This window comes from Penaeus monodon, chromosome 35 (genome assembly GCF_015228065.2).
Source record: "Penaeus monodon isolate SGIC_2016 chromosome 35, NSTDA_Pmon_1, whole genome shotgun sequence".
Classification (NCBI taxonomy): domain Eukaryota; kingdom Metazoa; phylum Arthropoda; class Malacostraca; order Decapoda; family Penaeidae; genus Penaeus; species Penaeus monodon.
Window position 1 is genome coordinate 17,684,677 of NC_051420.1, and position 18,704 is coordinate 17,703,380.

The following is an 18,704-nucleotide window of genomic DNA, read 5'->3' on the forward strand; positions in this document are numbered from 1 at the left end:
AACTGAAACTTTTACAAAAACAACCATAAATAATAAATAATAATAAAAAAAAAAAAGAAAAATCAGTGCGAGTGCACACACAAATCGCCGCATGCGAGTGCGTGAGTGCATCCATTTACACAACAATGATTGCCTAAACAACTACTCCCCTGGGGAGGGATCACTGATCAAGCGCCCCAGTATAAAGACTATCGGCTACATGATGTCCACAGGGCGCTAAGTGGTTCGTCAAACACCATGCCGCGTAGACCGGACATGCCAATTGGAGGTTAGTGCGGGATATCCAGCTTCTTGGCAGTAGGGTTATAATGCATTCTGCCTCTCAAGTAAGAGTAGGAGGTGGGTGATGAAGCGTCGCCCGTCACACGGATCAACAAGGTGCACATCCCTCAGGGCAGAACTGTCTCCCTCTTCCATAGTCAAAATCCGCCAGTCACTAGGACGGTATGGCTCCCACCCCTGGCCCTGCGGTTCAACCATTTTGTACTAACAATCAAAAGAAAACAAGACTTAAATGGACAAGGGAAGAGTGGAATTAGCTTTGCTATGCACTCGGGAAACCTGCTGCAAAAGTTATGTGCATGTTTTGGTTGGTGTTCCATTGCCTCAAACTTCAGTCACCCTAGGTCGCTGGTAGTGACCCGGTGTTTGATTTTAATTTTAATGATGATGATAATGTTAAAAATGATAATGTGGTGGTTTGATGATGATAATGATGATGATGATGATGATAAGGATGCTGTTTGCTGCTGCTTGCTGCTGCTGCTGCTGATGATGATGATGATGATTGATGATAATAATAATAATATTAATATTATAATAATAATGATAACAATGTAATAATGATACTACAACAGTTGCGATAATGATAACGGTAGTAATGATCATGCTAATAGCAATAATGCAATAAAAACATAATGGTAATACTGTGATAGTAATGAAATGATAACAATGATAATGATAAATCTTGTTTAAACATAAAGTTGATAGCGAAACAAATACTACTGATTCCACTTCTACTAATTGATAGGAACAAAAACAATGATAATGGCAAAAGCAACAGTAAAAATACAACGAGGAATCGACCCACCCAAAATGATATAAATCAGTGCGAATGCACACACAAATGGCCGCATACTAGTGCGTGGGTGCATCCATGTACACAGCATCGCCTGTGCGCGTATGTGAGCACGCGCGCTGATTTACATAATTTTGGGTGGGTCGAACCTAGATGCGGTAGTGGGTGAGTCTATCGTGGATGCGATGTTGGGTTGGGAACCACCAACAATGATTGCCTAAACAACTACTTCCCTGGGGAGGGATCACTGCTCCGCCGCCCCAGTGTGGAAACTTGGTCGGTTGCATGATGTCCACTGGGCGCTGAGTGATTCGTCAAACACCGTGCCCGCGGACATGGACATGCCAATTGGAGGTTGGCGCGGAATGTCCAGCTTCTTGGCAGTGGGGTTAAAATGTATCCTGCCTCTCAAGTAAGAGTGGGTGGTGGGTGATGGAGCGTCGCCCGTCACACGGATCAGCAGGGGGCGCGTCCCCCAGGGCAAAGCTGAGTCTGCCTCTTCCATTAGTCGGGGTCCGCTAGGTCACCAGGACGGGATGGCTCCCACCCCTGGCCAAGCGGTTCAATCATTTTTGTGCTGACGGTCAGGGGAAAAGGGGACTTGGATGGACGGGGGAAGAGTGTAGTGAGGTGGTGTGCTGCTTTGCTATGCACTCGGGAGGCATGCTGCAAGTGTTGTGTGCGTGTTTTTGTTGGTGTTCCATTGCCTCAAACTTCAATCACCCCAGGTCGCTGGTTGTGACCCGGTGTTTGATTTTAATTAGCAGATCTAAGAAAAAAAAAAAAAACAGTAATAATATTAATAATAATAATAATAATAATAATAATAATAATAGTAATGATGATTATGATGATTATGATGATAATGATGATAATGATGATGATGATGATGATGTTAATAATAATGTGATGATGATGATGTTAATAATAATAATGTGATGATGATGATGATGATGATGATGGTGATGATGACGATAAGGATGCTGCTGCTGCTGATGATGATGATGATAATAATAATAATAATATTTATAATAATAATGATAACAATGATAATAATGAAACTACAATAGTTACGATAATGATAACGGTAGTAATGATCATAATAATAGTAATAATGAAATAAAAACAGTAATGATAATAATGATGATAGTAATAATAATAACAATAATAATATTGATAATGATAAATCTTGTTTAAAGATAAAGTTGATAGCGATACCAATACTACTGATTTCACTTCTACTAATTGATAGGAACAAAAACAATGATAATGGCAATAACAACAGTAAAAATACAACGAGGAATATTTATAATAGTACTAATGATAATAATGATGCCGGTATTAATGGTGAAATTACAGTGGTGATTATTATCATTATGCTGCGTGAAAGAACTAAAAAAGAAGCAACAAAATGATACTGACTAGTAACACTACAAGTGTAAGTGGATGTAGCCATACATACCAGCAGGTGTACGCGTATATATGGTGTGCGCTGTTACCAAAGACATACTATCACCTTTATTCCGGCCAGATCTAAGGGTGAGCAGTGACTTTTACAGTGTATCTATTTATATCGAATATCCTTGTACAAAAAGGCTTGAGATTAAGAAAAACTAGTTTTACGGGTTTTGGTAGCGGTACTTTCAGAGTATGGAAATTCGTCCTTGAGAAGACAGACTAAGACGCGCAGACATGTGTCCTATCCATAGCCATTTAATATTTAGGCAACGCGCGGAACGGACACTCTGTTGTTTCTCCTGTATAAAGGGAAAGGAGTTGTATCTATTTTAAACTGAAGTGGGTTTGTCTTTTTGGATGTGAGTTGACACGTGATTTTTGATTGCTTTGGTGGAATTGACCGCTGAAAAGTAGAAAAGAAGAATTGGGACTTCTAAATCATGTTTTCTAACTTTCAGGATATTGCGAAAACCTAAAAGTGAAAGTAGGAAAGAGTTTTGGAAAATTCCAGTCCCCACTGTAACCTGCGTTTACGAACTTCTGGACATGCGATAAGCATCCACTTTATTCCATAATAGCGTTCCCCCGAAAACAAAATCCTAATTCGTATTCCCCGTCACCATTTCCTTATAGAATACAGAAAGTATACTTTTCCCTCCTTATAGTGAGTATACATATCCCTACTTAGCAAGTGTACCCCACTCACTGCTAGTCATATACTTCTTAGTCCCTCTGTGGATATGAAAGAAAAAGAAGTGGAGAGAAAAAATCAGTTGGAAAAAGAAAATGCGGAACAAGCGACAAACGAGACAGAAAAAGGAAAAGAAGAAGGAAAAGGAGAAGAGGAGGTATTATTAGCCCCCAGTGAGACCTCCTGGCGGGGAGGGCCGGGGTCGCCTCTCGTCGCGGGCGGACGACGCGCGAGCAGACGACCCCGCCGGCCCACCATGGCGACGCTGCTGGTGTGCCGTGTGAATGTTATCTCGGCTCTCAAGACCTTCTGCAGGACCTATGGCACTTCTGCGGTGAGTTCAGGAGAGTGCTGAGGGTCAGGGCTTTGGAAACTGAAGGTGTTTTAAGGATAGTGTTCAAATAAAGGGGCCTTCGTTGTATTTATGATAGATAGGGAGGTCAAGGTTTTCTTCGAAGGCAGCTTCCTGTTGCGGGAAAAAAAAAAGATTGCTTTTGCTAGAATAAAGCTACTTGAGCAGAAACCTTCGCAATAACTTTAATGTTATGGTGAAGACGTTGATACATTGATGAAACAACCTATAACACTTCAACTAAGACTTTTCCAGAAGATTAGCCATTATGCGATGGTTACTTTTGTTTTGATTTTAGGGGTAACATTAATAGTATGGGTAACCTTGAAACAGCCCTCCATAGTGTATATTCTGACAATATATATCTTGTAGAACACCCTGGTAGTCTGCTGTCAAATAAGTCTAGTCTAAGTACTATATTGCTTTAATAAACTATATATGGTGGAGGTTTGTTGGGTTTTGCCAAAGTGCCAAAAGGTCAGAGGCTATGGTAGTTCGGGAACTTACGGTTGTTGAATTTCTAGGTCTAAACATTACCATTTTGTGACCTAGTATTTAGTTATTTTTTATTTATATTTATTTATTTTTTTATACTGAAGAGTAATATTGTATGTCCCAAAAATTTAAATGTCTTGTGCACACAAGTAGACTGTTGATGTTAACTTTTATAGCCAATTTGAGTTGGGCAGTATAACCTAGCCTTTGGTTACCAAAAGAAACATTCAAGTTCTGATGAGACACAGTTAACCCGCTCCTGCCGGGTGACGTGCTAGAATGTTATAGCAAACTGCATGGTTGGCAGGTTCAGCTCGTACGTGTGGCAACATGCCAGAGCGCGTGGAGTGGGACGTTCGGGTTAACTCTGTGGACTCTTGTGCCCACTGTCGGGCCACTGCAGATATCACCAGAGTTTAATTGCTCTCAAAGATTTTGACAACTGAGAATAAGGGGTTTAAGACTGATTCCAAATGTGATATTAGATTGCGAGGAGGTATACAAGCTCTATATTGTCAGCACTGAGAGGCTTACAGGCTGTTATCGAAATGTTTGCCATTTTGGATTTTAAGCTCATTCATGATTAGTTATTGAGCTTGAGACAAAGGAAACGTTAAAATATGATTGCAATTGTGTTTTACTTAAAGAAATGATTATGTTCAAGTACGTTTGATGTTGCAGTCGAAGGGAATAGTTTTACACTAGAAAATTAATTCTTTTCTCAGTGAGAGGAAAATAAATGTGTAAAGGAGTGTCAAACCTAAAAAGTATTAAAGATATTCTCCCCCCAAAAAGCAGGGATGAGTTAACATTACTTTGGTTTCTTGTACTCAACAAATTAAGTAAGCTTAGAGATTTCTGATTCATCAACTTCATTGACTAATCTTTTTTTTTCTTCCATGTATTAGTCAATGTGGACTGTTGTTGAGCTAAAACAAAAATTTCTGTGTTGTGTTGATCATATGTTCAAAGGCTCTGTGGGCTAAAGTGCCCAGGTACTGATCTATTGTTGGAGTTTAGTCTATTTTGGTGCCACGATTAGAATCCCACCCATTTGTAGCACGTAGGGGAAGTTGTGGGGGATAGGTCTTGTAGGTGGGGGCTGTAGATCATCAGATGTCTTTCTTCATTACTCTCAACATCAACATCAACTTTACTGTTATTGTTATTAATAATATCTTTAATGAAGTCCAAACCTCCCAATACACTGACTGGATTTTCAAGATTTAGGGAAAGTTTTATCTCCAGATATTTATATCTCAAGTTGTGGCTTATACAGCTTCTTTATTGTAGTGGGATAAAAATTTTTACATGGATATTGATGATAAAGGAAAAAAGATATTTTTTAGAGTAGTTTCTACAAATAATTATCAGCATATGCAGTATTCTAATCTTATGATAAGACTATGAGTTTCTATATTTAGCAAGTCATATCACTGTTGAGGGACTCATGTTTTTCTGCTTGATTTATGGTCATATCACACATATAGGTTCTATGTGACTTCCTTATCATTTTACATTATAGCTATAAAAGACCAGGTAAAGTTCAGCTCCATCTTTGCTAATTGTAGTCAGATTTCACATAATTTGGTTGGATGTTCATGATTAACAGTAATTAAATTAGTAATTTTAAGATTATGTATGAAATAGTGCACGGTGACAATAAGAATGGATTAACTAATAGTATTATTTTGAGCCACTGAAAACTTCACATCCGACAAATCCGAAATAGAGAAATGGTTATTCTTATGATGCATCATTTCATAATACCTTTGTATATACGTTACTATTTTTTATTCATTGTTAGTTATCATTAGTGATAAACAATCACTGTGGAATTTAATATTTGCTCTTATATAGTGTCTCACAAATAAAGTGTGGCAAATTTTCTTCAAAAGTCATACTTACCATGGAGATTATATATTTTCTTTGACTAAATTCTTACTGTTTAAAATATTCTCTCATTAATAAACAAAAATCTATGAATTATCCCAGAATGAGCATTGTGGTTTCAGAGAATATTTAGGTTTCATGTTTATTTCAGGCATAAAAGGCCTGAAACAGTGTTGTGTGCACCATCTGGTTCATAGATATATATTTGGAACTCATTCTTTGTTATACAAGGAGCAGGCATATCCCTCATGAAGGAATGTGCCAGTCATGGTATGAGGTTTTACAGAGAGGTACTTCCTTGAACTTCATGAGAATTACTTCCCTTAGATAATATCTGGCCTTAGATAATATTTGATTGTGACCCAAAATCCTGGGTTAAGAACCACTGCTTTAGAGATAATTGGCCACTTTGTGCTAGCTTTCATTAGAAATGTTCTATGTCAACAAGGAACCAATAAGAACCATGTGAGGTACTAAGTTCTGCCAGACACATGAATTACTCATTGTATAGCAAGAAAACTTGAACAGTGAAATAATTTTTTTTAAATTATAGTCTCCAGTTCAAAGTATTTTGTACTTTTGTAAAAATTTTTTTTTTTTTGGGGGACACGGTTTTGAAAAATTTTATTGTAAAAAAGAATTATTAATTTAAAATTTAATTTAAATGTTCTGTATCTCATTTTAGCTTTCATTTGGAAAATCACAGATGTAGAGGTAAAAAAAAATAATTCCAAAATTTCACTTTACTTTTCCACATTTTTTCTCCAAGTTGTGAAGGTGTATGAATGGGTTTTCCTTTTATCCCCCGAATTGGTTTTGAAGGGGGGATGTCTGTTTTTCTTGCACTATGTTTCCCTCATTGTAAAGCATAGGGGCAGGTTTGTGTTTTTGATATATTTAAAAATTTTTTGTTTTGTTTTGTTGTTTTTTAAAGATATTGGTGTGTGCATAATTTTCCTTGAACTAAATTTCTTCTTAGATGGGACACAGAACCCGAAGCCATAGTCTTCATATTGTAAAAAGTACAAATTCAAACAATTGATCCATTCAAATTAACCCCCGTTGGGGGATGGCATGTACGCACATGCTTGCCCCTTTGGGGGTTTACTTATTAAGTTTTTCCCCATAGATGGCTACAATTGTACAATTCACCAATGAGCAGTTACAAGATGCCGTCTTTCCCTTTTTTCCTTTTCCTTGATTTACAAAAAATTTTACATCATCTTATTTTGTTGCTACTAATTTTTATAACATTATGTAAATAATGTCTATAATAAAAATAACACCATCGATATTTTAACATTAGTAAAAAAAAATTTTCCCACCAATCAAGGAAAGGTGTAAGAAGTAAGCCCACAAGGTCTACTAATTGACTCCTTTGTGGCTAAACACTAGCAGAGACATTTCTCACCACCCCCACACACACACACACACACACACACACACAACACACACACACACACACACACAACACACACCCCCACACACCCCACACACACACCACACCACACACACACACACACAAAAAAAAAAGAGCACAGCTTTTCCCTGGGGGCATTGTTTTAAGAAACATCCATCCATTCTATAAAAGACATAAATTATCATAATGTATCCAACAGACCCGAGGGGCACAGTTGCAGTCACAGTACCCTAAAGAAGTCAAGATTGTGGAAGTTGGCCCACGGGGTGGACTACAAAACGAAAAGGGCCCCCGGCCAACAGACGTAAAAATTGAATTTTTTTAATATGCTGTCTCGAGCTGGACACAAGGCTGTAGAGGTGACCAGGTACAGTATACATGTGACAAGTTCTGTTGTGTGTGTGTGTGTGAGTGTGGTGGTGGTGCGTTTGCGTTCTGTGTGTGGTGCATTGCGCGCGCGCGCGCGTGTGTGTGTGCATATTTGTTTATTTGCAGAAAATGCAGGGGATTTCTGTGTGTTTGTTTTGCATGAGTGTGTAAAGATTGGAAGTCTTTTTGAAGGATTATTCAGGTAGTATCATCTCTTTATAAAATATTGTATCTTTTCCCGAATTCAGATTCTGTTCCTTTTTCAGCTTTGTATCTCCAAAATGGGTCCACAAATGGCAGATCACAGCGAAAGTGTTAATGGAATTAAAACGTTTAGTGGTGTCTCCTATCCTGTACTGACCCCCAATCTGAAGGGATTTCAGGCTGCGTAAGTACAGATTAAAGAAAAGAAATGTGTGGGAACAAAAGATCAGTGAAAATTAAATGGCTTAGAAGAATCTCTGTTATTGATGTGTCGTTTTTCTTTAGCCCAATGCCATTTGAAACGGATAACGTTCGCCATAGTTTGGTTCAGTGAAATATCTTTACACATAGGTGTCTCTGGTATTAACAGAGCAAAATTTAATTTCCTCATTGATTACAAGTAAAGGTAATGAAGTTATTTTTCTGCTGTATATAAACGCTGATTTCTGCTTTCCATGAGTTTTTTTTTTTTTTTCTCTATGCTATTAACCCCTTAGGTCAGTTGTATCATGGCAATTACATAACCAAAATCTGGCTTTAGGTTATAAGTGGCTGCTCTGATAGGTGTGTGGCTTATAGGCAGGCACATGCAAATACTCATGTGTGGTGACATGACTCTGTGCCTCCTATTTGCAAGTTATTTTCTCCTTTATGCATAAGCATTTTTAGCTTTTTTGCTATTTTCCTATGTCCATATTATAAAATTTATCTGCATTATCCAGATGGTATTAGACTGTTTTCTTTGGACCGTCCCATATCATCTCTCTACATAGTCTACAATATTTAACATTTTTTTTTTTTTTTTTTTTTTTTTTTTTTTTTTTTTTTATTTTTAAAAACTTTTTTTAATATATTTTTCCATAATACAACCTGGCCACCGGTCACAGCTTAGAAATATGATCCCTAGCAGGGAAAAAGGGTGGTTTTCCCTGGGCGGGTCCTCTTTAGTCAGGGCTCATGGACTTTGCATTCCACCCCGTTCGTTGATGGGAAAAATGCAAATTAAAAAATGAGTTAATCATCCTCCAAAGAGGTTTGTGATGTGTGGAAAGTTTTCCCATCACCACGCCTTCAAGGAGGGCAAGTTCGGTCACCGACCCAGCCAAATTTTCCACGAGGCATGTTCACATCACCCGCCCCTAAACCCAAAATTTTTTTATTATCGTGGGTCATGTCTCCAGAAAAAAGGGTTAAATACAGTACTATTATCATTATGGGCATTATAATTTTTTTTTTTATAATTTATATCAAGAAATGGAAATTTGAAAAAAAAAAAGAAAATCCAAAAAATTAAAAAAAAAGGATGAATATGGGACTAGAAATGACTTTTGGTGACAACCTTTGTAACCCATGTGTGGAAAAAAAAAAACTAATTTCACAATGGTTGGGTAAAACTACATCCCTTTTTATAGCATCATGTTAATAGTATTTAATTTTTTTTTTTGACTTTCACAAATATTAAAAAGGATGAAGACAAAAATTACTGAAAAATGGGAAAAAGGTAAAAAAATTTATTAAGGAGTGACTCATGCTGGCTTTACTCACCGGTAATATTTTCTATAAAAAAATTTTTTTCCCCTGGAGCATTAGAAAAAAGCATTACTATTTGTAGATATAGCCCTGTAAAAGTATTCTTTAAACAACCAAAATTAAAAAGTTAGTTGTCTTTTTTTTTTTTTTTTAATAAATATTTTGGGGAAAACTGAAAAAATGTGTCTGGTGAGTTTTTTTGGGGGTAAATTCTTTTTAAAGACATTCATTTATATTCATATTTAGCAGTCCCTAAATACAAAGAAAAAAAAATTTTTTTGCGGGAAACAGCGGGTGCGAGGAAGGCAATTTTTGGACTGCCTCAGAGACATTGCAAAAAAATATAAATTGCAGTATTGCCGATCCTTAAAAAGATTCAAGTGTTAGGGATGCTGCAAGGGAGGCTGGGTTTCGTGAAAGGGGGTTAGTCCCTGGGGTGGGTGTCCCTATGAAGGCCCTTTTTGACCCCAAGGCAGTAGCAAAGGTATGTATGATTTTTTTTTATATGTTTATTATATGATTTTTTTTTCCCTTTCCCTTTTAGTTTTTTTTTCTTTTTTATTTATTATATATTTATTTACTTCTTCTTTCATCCTTTTTTTTTTTCATTCTTCTCTTTCTTTTTTATGTACTACCCTTTGCGATGGGAATGAGGATAGCATTTTGAAATTTTATAGTGGGGTACCCTTGGGTATTTTCTAGTATGGGACTATATAATGGGGGTTTTTGAACTTTTTTTCAGTATAGGGGGTGTTTTTACTGTGAGATTAATAGCTGTATTTTTAAAAAAGTGGGACATGTCCGCAATCCCGTCCCCCAAAGGGGGGAGCCCCACATCCCAAAAAAATCTTAAAAATGCAGGACAAACCCCCCCCTTGGATGTCGTGGGGGGGTGGTATGCCAATGATCCGTGCATGCAGTTGGTATGCCTAATGTTAGATTAATCACGATTTTTACCAAAAATTTATAGTCAATTTTTTTTTGGGAAAATAATTTAAAAACAGCTATGGGAATGTCAATTGTCATTTTTTGATTTTCTATTCATAATGTTCAAGATCTTTAACCCCTTACAGCCAGGGAACCTATAAATGTCAGAAAGCCAAAACATCTGAAGTAATGGTGTAGGTGTATGACGAGCTGAGCGATTTGAGTGGGAAATTTCATCATAGTGGGATCCCAGCCAAAGGCTGTCGCATGGGTTTCCAGAAGTCACTGGAATGATGCACCCCGAGATTTTGGATCATCATTGTAGGGAATGCCCGGGGAAAAGTCGGGATCCAACTGAGCAGATATTTATTTATTTTTAAAAAAACCAGAATTGTTATTCATTTTTCTACTCGCAACTCTCCTCCACAGTGGGAAGCTTTTTAGGTGGGGCAGACCCCTTGAAATGGGGCAACGTTATCTTTAAAAACATACATATGTCATATAGAAAAATAAGGCCGTTTAGATTTCAAATAGTATTTTACAAAATTCTGTATAATGCTTGTATGTATAATTTTATACTTGATAAACATTTTTGGACCTTGGTAAGGGGTGCACCCAGTTTCCGACAGCGGGGATCTGTGGAGGGAGCAAACCTCAAACTTCAAATATGGAAAAAATGCGGGGGAATGGATTGGGGAAAGTCCACCTCCACAGGGCTTTAAAAAAATTTTTACTGTACGTTCCCCAAAATGGAATAGGTGTTTTGCTATACGTCATCAGAGATTGTAGATTGCCAACTGTTCCCCCCAAAACACTCTCTGTCTCTCTCTCTCTCTCTCCCAAAAACACACACCCCGTAAGAGCCCTATAAGAACTCTGGTACAGTGGCTTAGCAGGGTAGTTATAGTTGTGTGACAGCTTGACTCTTTATTGATGAAGAGTACAGCACAGTAAGGGAACACAGGAGATGATGTCTATGGGTAAGCGCTGTGCGCGGGGTCTATGGTCAGGCCGACCCGCCTGAGGCGAAGGCTAGGCTGACCTTACCATGTCGGGCTTTGGGCATGAACTGTCTAAGCTAGGCCATCCTCGGTATAAGTAATGAGCGTCCCCCTAGCACGTGGTGTGGAAGGAATAGTGAGACAGCTGCGGAGGCACACACACCCACACACCCCCCCACACCCCACCCCCAACACACAACACCCACACACACACACCACCCCACACACACAAACCCCCACACACACCACACACCACACACACACACACACACACAACCACACCCACACCCATGCACACGCCCACACACGCCCACCCCACGCCACACACGCCACACCGCGCACAAAACGCGCACACATCGCCCACGCCACACACCGAAAACAAACCCCCACACCCCACACACACACCACACACCACACACCCAACACACACACACACCACACACACTACTTTTACAAGCTTTGTGGCCGTGCTCATCTAACATTTAGATAAATTTCTCATTTTCGTGGGAAACCGTAAAGGTGAAGGTGATTTTCCATGTCCTTTTCACACTTTTAACTCGTTCTATAGGGAGACACGATTTCTGCTTCTTAAGCATAGTAGAAAATACTTTTGGGCCCCTATTCAATTTTTTTGTATCTGCCGGTGATCCCGTATTTTTTTCGGGTTTTTTTATTTAGCCCGTATTTACCTAAAATTTCTATAGCTTCCCCCACCACCCTTTTCCCCACCTTTCATGAAAATCCTAGACCATGCCCCCCCCTCAAACCCAAATGCGACACTCCCCATTAGAGTTACGTCACGGTTTTCCCCCCTCGTGTTACCCTTGTCCTCCATATCCCCCCGATCTTTCATTTAAAACCGCTTACCCCTCCACCTGGGATAGGAGAGAGGCAGGCAGGCAGGCAAGCAACAAGCAGGCAGGAAAGGCAGGCGGGCAGGCGGCAGGCAGGGGGCAGGCGGGTGGGTAGGAGGGGGCAGGCGGCAGGCAGGCGGGGCAGGAGCCGCAGGAGACAGACGACAGACAAGACAGAAGCAGACAGACGACAGACAGATAGATAAAAATTTTAATGTAAAAACATAAACTTTCAACTTTGTGTGTGTGGTGTGTGTGTGTGTGTGGGGTGTGTGTGTGTTGTGTGTGAGGAGGGAGAGGAGTAGAGAGAGAGAGAGAGAGAGAGAGAGAGAAAAGAGAAAAGAGAGAGAGAGAGAGGAGAGAGAGAGAGAGAGAGAGAGAGAGAGGAAGAAACTGTATTAGATAAGAGGCTCTCGGGATGACATTCAAAGTTACTGCTCGCGGGCAAGTGCACCGTCCACAAGCAACGGGTGTCTTTTAACCCTTTGGGAGGGGTTACTTCCCTATGGCAAGCCCTCTCTCTTTGGTTGTATTTCAAGTGGCCGGGGCTTCGCTGCTGGGGGACTCATATCGTTCCCTAGCATGCGCGACCGCTCATGCCCAATCCCAGCACCCTTTTGCCTTTTCTTCATAATACTAAGAACCTATGTTGTATTTTCATTATTATTATTTTCTAAGGTCCTATTTGATTTTCTGATAATCAAGACTGTAGGATATTTTTGTTTTTATATGACTCCATGGTTGATCATTATTTTATAAGAAAAACTCTAGTTTCAACAATTTTATATTTCACTTCCATTATAGATATAATTTATATTCATGTTTTTATGAATACGTGATTTTTTTTTCGTTCGTCATTCGTTTCTTCTTCTTCCCCGATCCTCAGTTTTACTTGACCATTTTGCACATCTATGTCACACTCTCACCTCTACCCACTCCTGCAATACTCACAAATACATGTACGCACATGTAAACACACACGTATGCCAACATACACAAACACACACACCACATACATATATATATATGTATATATATGTTAATATATATATGTCTATTATTATATTCTATATTCTTTACATATGTATATATATGTATATATATGTAAAATGATATTGTATTATATATATGTATATATATGTATATATATGTATATATTGTTTTAATGTATTTTATTTATATATATATTATATATATATATATATATATATATATAAAATATATATATATATATATATATATATAATATAATTATATGTATATACATATACATAAACACACAAATGAAATCCAGGCATGCCATGGCATGTATGTACATGCCACCTGTTGGCAACGGGTTAAACTATCTAGAGCAAACTGACTGAAATCTGAAAGTATATGAGTTTTAACTGCATTTTTTTTTTTTTTTTTTTTAATATCTACATACTTTTTTTGTCGCTCTCTCACTACCAATACCACTTTAAGAGTTATTCATAGGTCATTTCACCATCATTGAAATCTGAAATTGCAATATTCACAAATAATTATCCAATAAATGTATAATATCAATGATTTCATAAAGTCGTTTGTGAAATTAGAAGGCCAAGTGCCATTTTACATGTAATAATTAATAAGTAGATGGGACTTTAATGTTATTTAATTAATATAAGAATGATGATCCTAAACTAGATAACAATATAAAGAAAAATACAGTGATTGTCCACGATTTGTTTAGGTTGCCTTGGCCATGTATGAGATGGGTTGCTATGAGATTTCCCTCGGAGACACCATTGGCGTTGGGACTCCAGGCAGCATGAAGAACATGTTAGATGAAGTCCTGAAGGTTCTCCACTGAGGTTTGGCTGTCCACTGCACGACACATACGGCCAGGGCGTTTCCCCCAACATCCTTATTGCTCTACAGGTTGGTGTAAGATGTTGTGCTTTTTAACCCAGTCTGCACGGATGGCAAGAATACTGCTATGCCCACTGTAATATAAGTTTTTTTTATTGTATTTATACATAGATGGCTCTACAACTGTTTTAAATTTCCAAGGGTCAGTTATTAGTCCTACCTATCTCGCCTGTTTACCCTTTTCCTGACTTTTGGAAAGGGTCTTTTGTTTTTATTTCATTTTCATAAATGTTACCAAAAATTTAACCCAATTTCCGCTGGGTGGTTTCCCGGGTACAAAAAGCCCTCCCTCCTGGGCTGCTTTTGTAGTGGCCCAGACCCCGCCGCTGGGGCAATTGTATCAGCATGATCGTACATGTCCCCGGAAAACAGGACTGGCCGACCATGGCACGTATACACATACCACCCGGAATATTGTCCAGGCAAGCCATGCCATGTACATACATGCCACCCAGGGGCAAAGGGTTACTAACAATAAAGAATCATAACAAAATAACAAAAAAACAGTATGATATCAGTTATATTAAAAAAAAAATACTTTTTTTTGCCAATTAAAGGGAAATGAGGAAATCATATCTCACGGGCTTACTGATGACTCCTTGCTGGCGACACATGTGGACCAAACTGTATTTAAAAAATTCCAAAGAAACTACGGGGGAAAATAATAAAAATCTTGGGGTTTGGGGTTTTAACGTTTTTTGATCTAGTGCCTTCTTTGCAAAAGGGTCAGTGTTTCCCGGGGGTCCAATTTTCTTTTTTTTCCCAAGCAAACCCATATTTTTTATGATAATGTTTAGATATCAATTTTAAAAAAAAAAAAAAAATCTATATCTGTATCTATTTTATATTATATATATATATATATAAAATATTTTATATTTTTATTTTTATGTATGTATTATGTAGGGGTTATGAAAAGGTAATATTTAAATTTTATGTATGTATTTTTGTATAATATATTAATATATATAAAAATATAAAAATTTTTATATTATTATATATATTTATATATATATAATATATTATTATATAATATATATTTTTTTTTACTATTAATTTTTTATTTTCTTGTGGTGTGTGTGTCCACGCATATGTTACGTGAATTTGTTTGTGAGCTTTTTTTTTATTATTTGTATTCTTTTTTTGTTTGTTTGGAAAGAGTTGATGCAAAATAATTGTTGCTTAAAGGAGTTTAAAATGTCATTTTGAAATTTACTTTCATTTTGATAATAATGTTTTTGTTTTTTCATTTTTTTGATCCCTTGTAAATGTTATAAAAATAAACTAAGTATTTTTATACTGTCTTGTGTAGTTTGATTTAAAATTTTTTTCTTTTCCCCCAGATGGGCACAGTGTTGTAGATGCTTTTGTTGCTGGGGCTGGGAGGGTGCCCCTATGCAAGTGGCGCACGGGCAATTGCAACGGAAATGTGTCTATATGCTCAAGGCTTGCAAATTTAAAAAGGAGTAGATCTTGATAAAAGATTTATGCAGGAAAAATTTTATTTGTACTGCTATTAAAGGCCAAATTGGGCAAAAGGGTTGTGCCAAATAAATGTTAGCAAGGACCCCTCGGTGTTGTTCATCATAATATGTTTTTTTTTTTCCCAAATTGTGCAATATTATTTATTTTTGAGATTAGGGTGTAGAGAAATATTGTAGCAAAGCGTGAATGTCGAATGTGAAGGGAATCGAAAGGAAACATTTATTTTTTATAGATTTTAGGTTTTGTAATTAGTTTTGTATTAAAGGAAAAAAGACAGAAAAAAAAAAAAAAAAAAAATTTGCAATCGTTGCAAATAAAATGAAGTTGCTGTTGATTTATACTAACAATGAATGTATAAAATACTTCAGAGTTTTTTTGTTTTGTTTTTTAAGAAGGGGTATAAATTATTCCCATTCTTTGAAAATAGAAATAAAAATATTTTTAGTCATTTCTAAATGAAAAATTAGGGTATATCTTAAATTTACTTAACCCATAATTGACGGGTAGCTTTCATAGAGGCCGGCCTCGCTCCCGGGGGCTTATATCGTCCCCGAGCATGCGCGACCACTCATCCCAAATACCAGCATCCCATGCCGTTTCTTCGTAATACTACGAAGATATGTTGTATTTTCAATTTTCATATTTTTTACAGCTCTACTTGCCAAACTTCCTGATAAATCGAGACTGAAGGGTTTTTTTTTGTTGTTATATAGACTCCATAGTTGAAACATTTTTCCGGGCTATAGTCCGAATAAAATAAGCATGTGTGGCATCATGGAGTTGAAATTGTGGTTGTTGCATTTTTTTTGTTTGTTGCATGGTAAAAATGAGAAAGTGTTTAAAACCGACTTAATCACACTTTCACTTGCAAAAAAAATAATTTTGCCGTGATTGTAACAAAAAAAAACTCATGGCATGTCCATACATACTCTATGGCATGTGCGTACATGCCCCCGGCAGATGGTCCCGCCATGCCATGGCATGTGTGTACATACCCCCGGCGGCAATGGGTTATCAGTTGTGTTCATGCATAAACGTACTCATGATTGGGAAGCCTCCTTCATGCATTTATAACCGAAAATAGAAAATTTTAATGAATATCCCAGTCTTGATGAAGACACTTTTGCCAAGGGTAAAACCAAAAAATTTTTGTGTTTTTGAAACGCATTGCAAATCACAAACCCTTTTGATGATTATTATTATTGAATCATTTATTATTATAATGAAAAATCATTTTTTCTATCGTCTTTGCTATCACCATCGCCATATCACCATCCTCATCGTCATGATCATCATGATGATCACCTTGAAGTTCATCCTCATCCTTATTATTATTATTATTATTATTATTTTTTTTATTATCTTTATTATTATTATTATTAATTTTTGTTATTATTGTTATTATTATTATCATCATCATCATCATCATTATCATTACTATTTTTATTTTTGGCTTTTTTTACATCTGGGTGCTGCTCAGATTGACTCAGGATGTTAGGGAAATATGCATAACTCAGTGCATGCTTTATGGCTGAATAAATATGGGAAATATAGTAGTACATAAGAAAACAGTATATCTTTCTACATAGGTGTCAAACATTGTGTAAAGATAAAGAGCCATCGTCATTTTTCCAGAACTGATTCCCATAAATTTTTTTTTGAGGAATAATTGCTGTGTTCATAACAAGGATCCCATTTATTTATTTTTAAGAAGTGCATATATTTTTTTTTATCATTATCTTTGAGGGTTTAGCAAAGGAGGGGATTGGGCAGCCTTGCTTAAAACATTTCTTGTTTTCCCAAATAGTTTCTGTAGATTTGTTTTTACCTTAATATATATTTATTTTTAAATGATCAATAACTGAATGAAAACAATTTAAAGTGCAACAATATTTTTTAGGATTCTGGTGCACTATGCATCAAATAGTATCATAGCAAACCTGCCATTAATAAATTCCACCCTACAGTAATCACTACATTATTTGGTTTTATCACTTATAATGTCAGGCTTTATTTTACCAATATCCTCTCTGGAAGAGGAAAGGGATTGCGGGTTTCTGCAGCAAGCATTAAGGTATACTGCTCAGCATTCGGGCACAGTACTTGCTTTATATGGATTCATGTTGGCATATCCACAGTAGACTCTGGCCTTGTGCTTTGACTCACCATAGAGCACTATTGTGAGATTGGCCAGGGACTTGGACTAGTAGTAAGCCGGTGTATCAGCAATGAAAAGTGTTTGTAAATTGTAATAAGCATGACTAGCTTCTTTCTTATGAATTCAGGAGTGAGACAAGCCTATGTTCTTGCATCAACTCTTTTCAGCACTTGCAAGGACTGGGCATGGTACAATTCTGATCTTGACTTTGGTTGATGAAGTTGCTATCTTATATTGTGAGCCTCGGGAGACCCTTAGGCTACTGTTTAGCTGAGCAAAGCCCTAGGGTCAAAAGGTTTCTTGAACAAGGACCAAGATCCAAGTATGCTAGGCAAATCCTTATCAGTTTTTTATAAAGCTTGCAGTGAAGAAATCAAAGTCACCAGGAGTTTTGTCCTGATTATTTTATTATATCTAAATAATTTAATTCATACCTCATGGTGTTCAGACCATGAAGTCAAAATGGGTGCCCTTGCAGGAAAAGTAAAGTATCGGAAATGCCTAGGTCTTTGCAGGACAAAAATATGTCTTCAAGGCTCTGACATTGCTAGTTTTGGTGCTCATCATGAAATGGGACTTTAACCTATACCTTGGAGTATTGTCTTGACACTTTTTGCAGTAGGCCTTTGTGTCATATGTGCTTCAATTGGCAGGCTTATATCCACGGGGTGTTTTACATTATAAGACTGGGGTAGGGTCTTTTATTTCACCATCCAGGACTGCCAACTCTAGTTATATGGTCACTTTGAATTGATTCTCTGAGGTGGTTTTACTCTAAAGACAAACCTTGTAAGAGGAGGGTTGTAGAACAGCCAAAAAAGTTGTGGTTTGGAAAATTGATAGGATCTGTAATAAGGATGTCAGGATGGGCAGGGTTCGTGCCTGACACCTAAAGG

The 18,704-nt window shown here is 37.2% G+C and overlaps 1 pseudogene; it reads left to right on the top strand.

The window, feature by feature from the left end:
- The first annotated feature begins 6,223 nt into the window (after nt 1–6,223).
- Nucleotides 6,224–15,635, top strand: LOC119595256 (annotated as a pseudogene).
- Nucleotides 15,636–18,704: the final 3,069 nt, after the last annotated feature.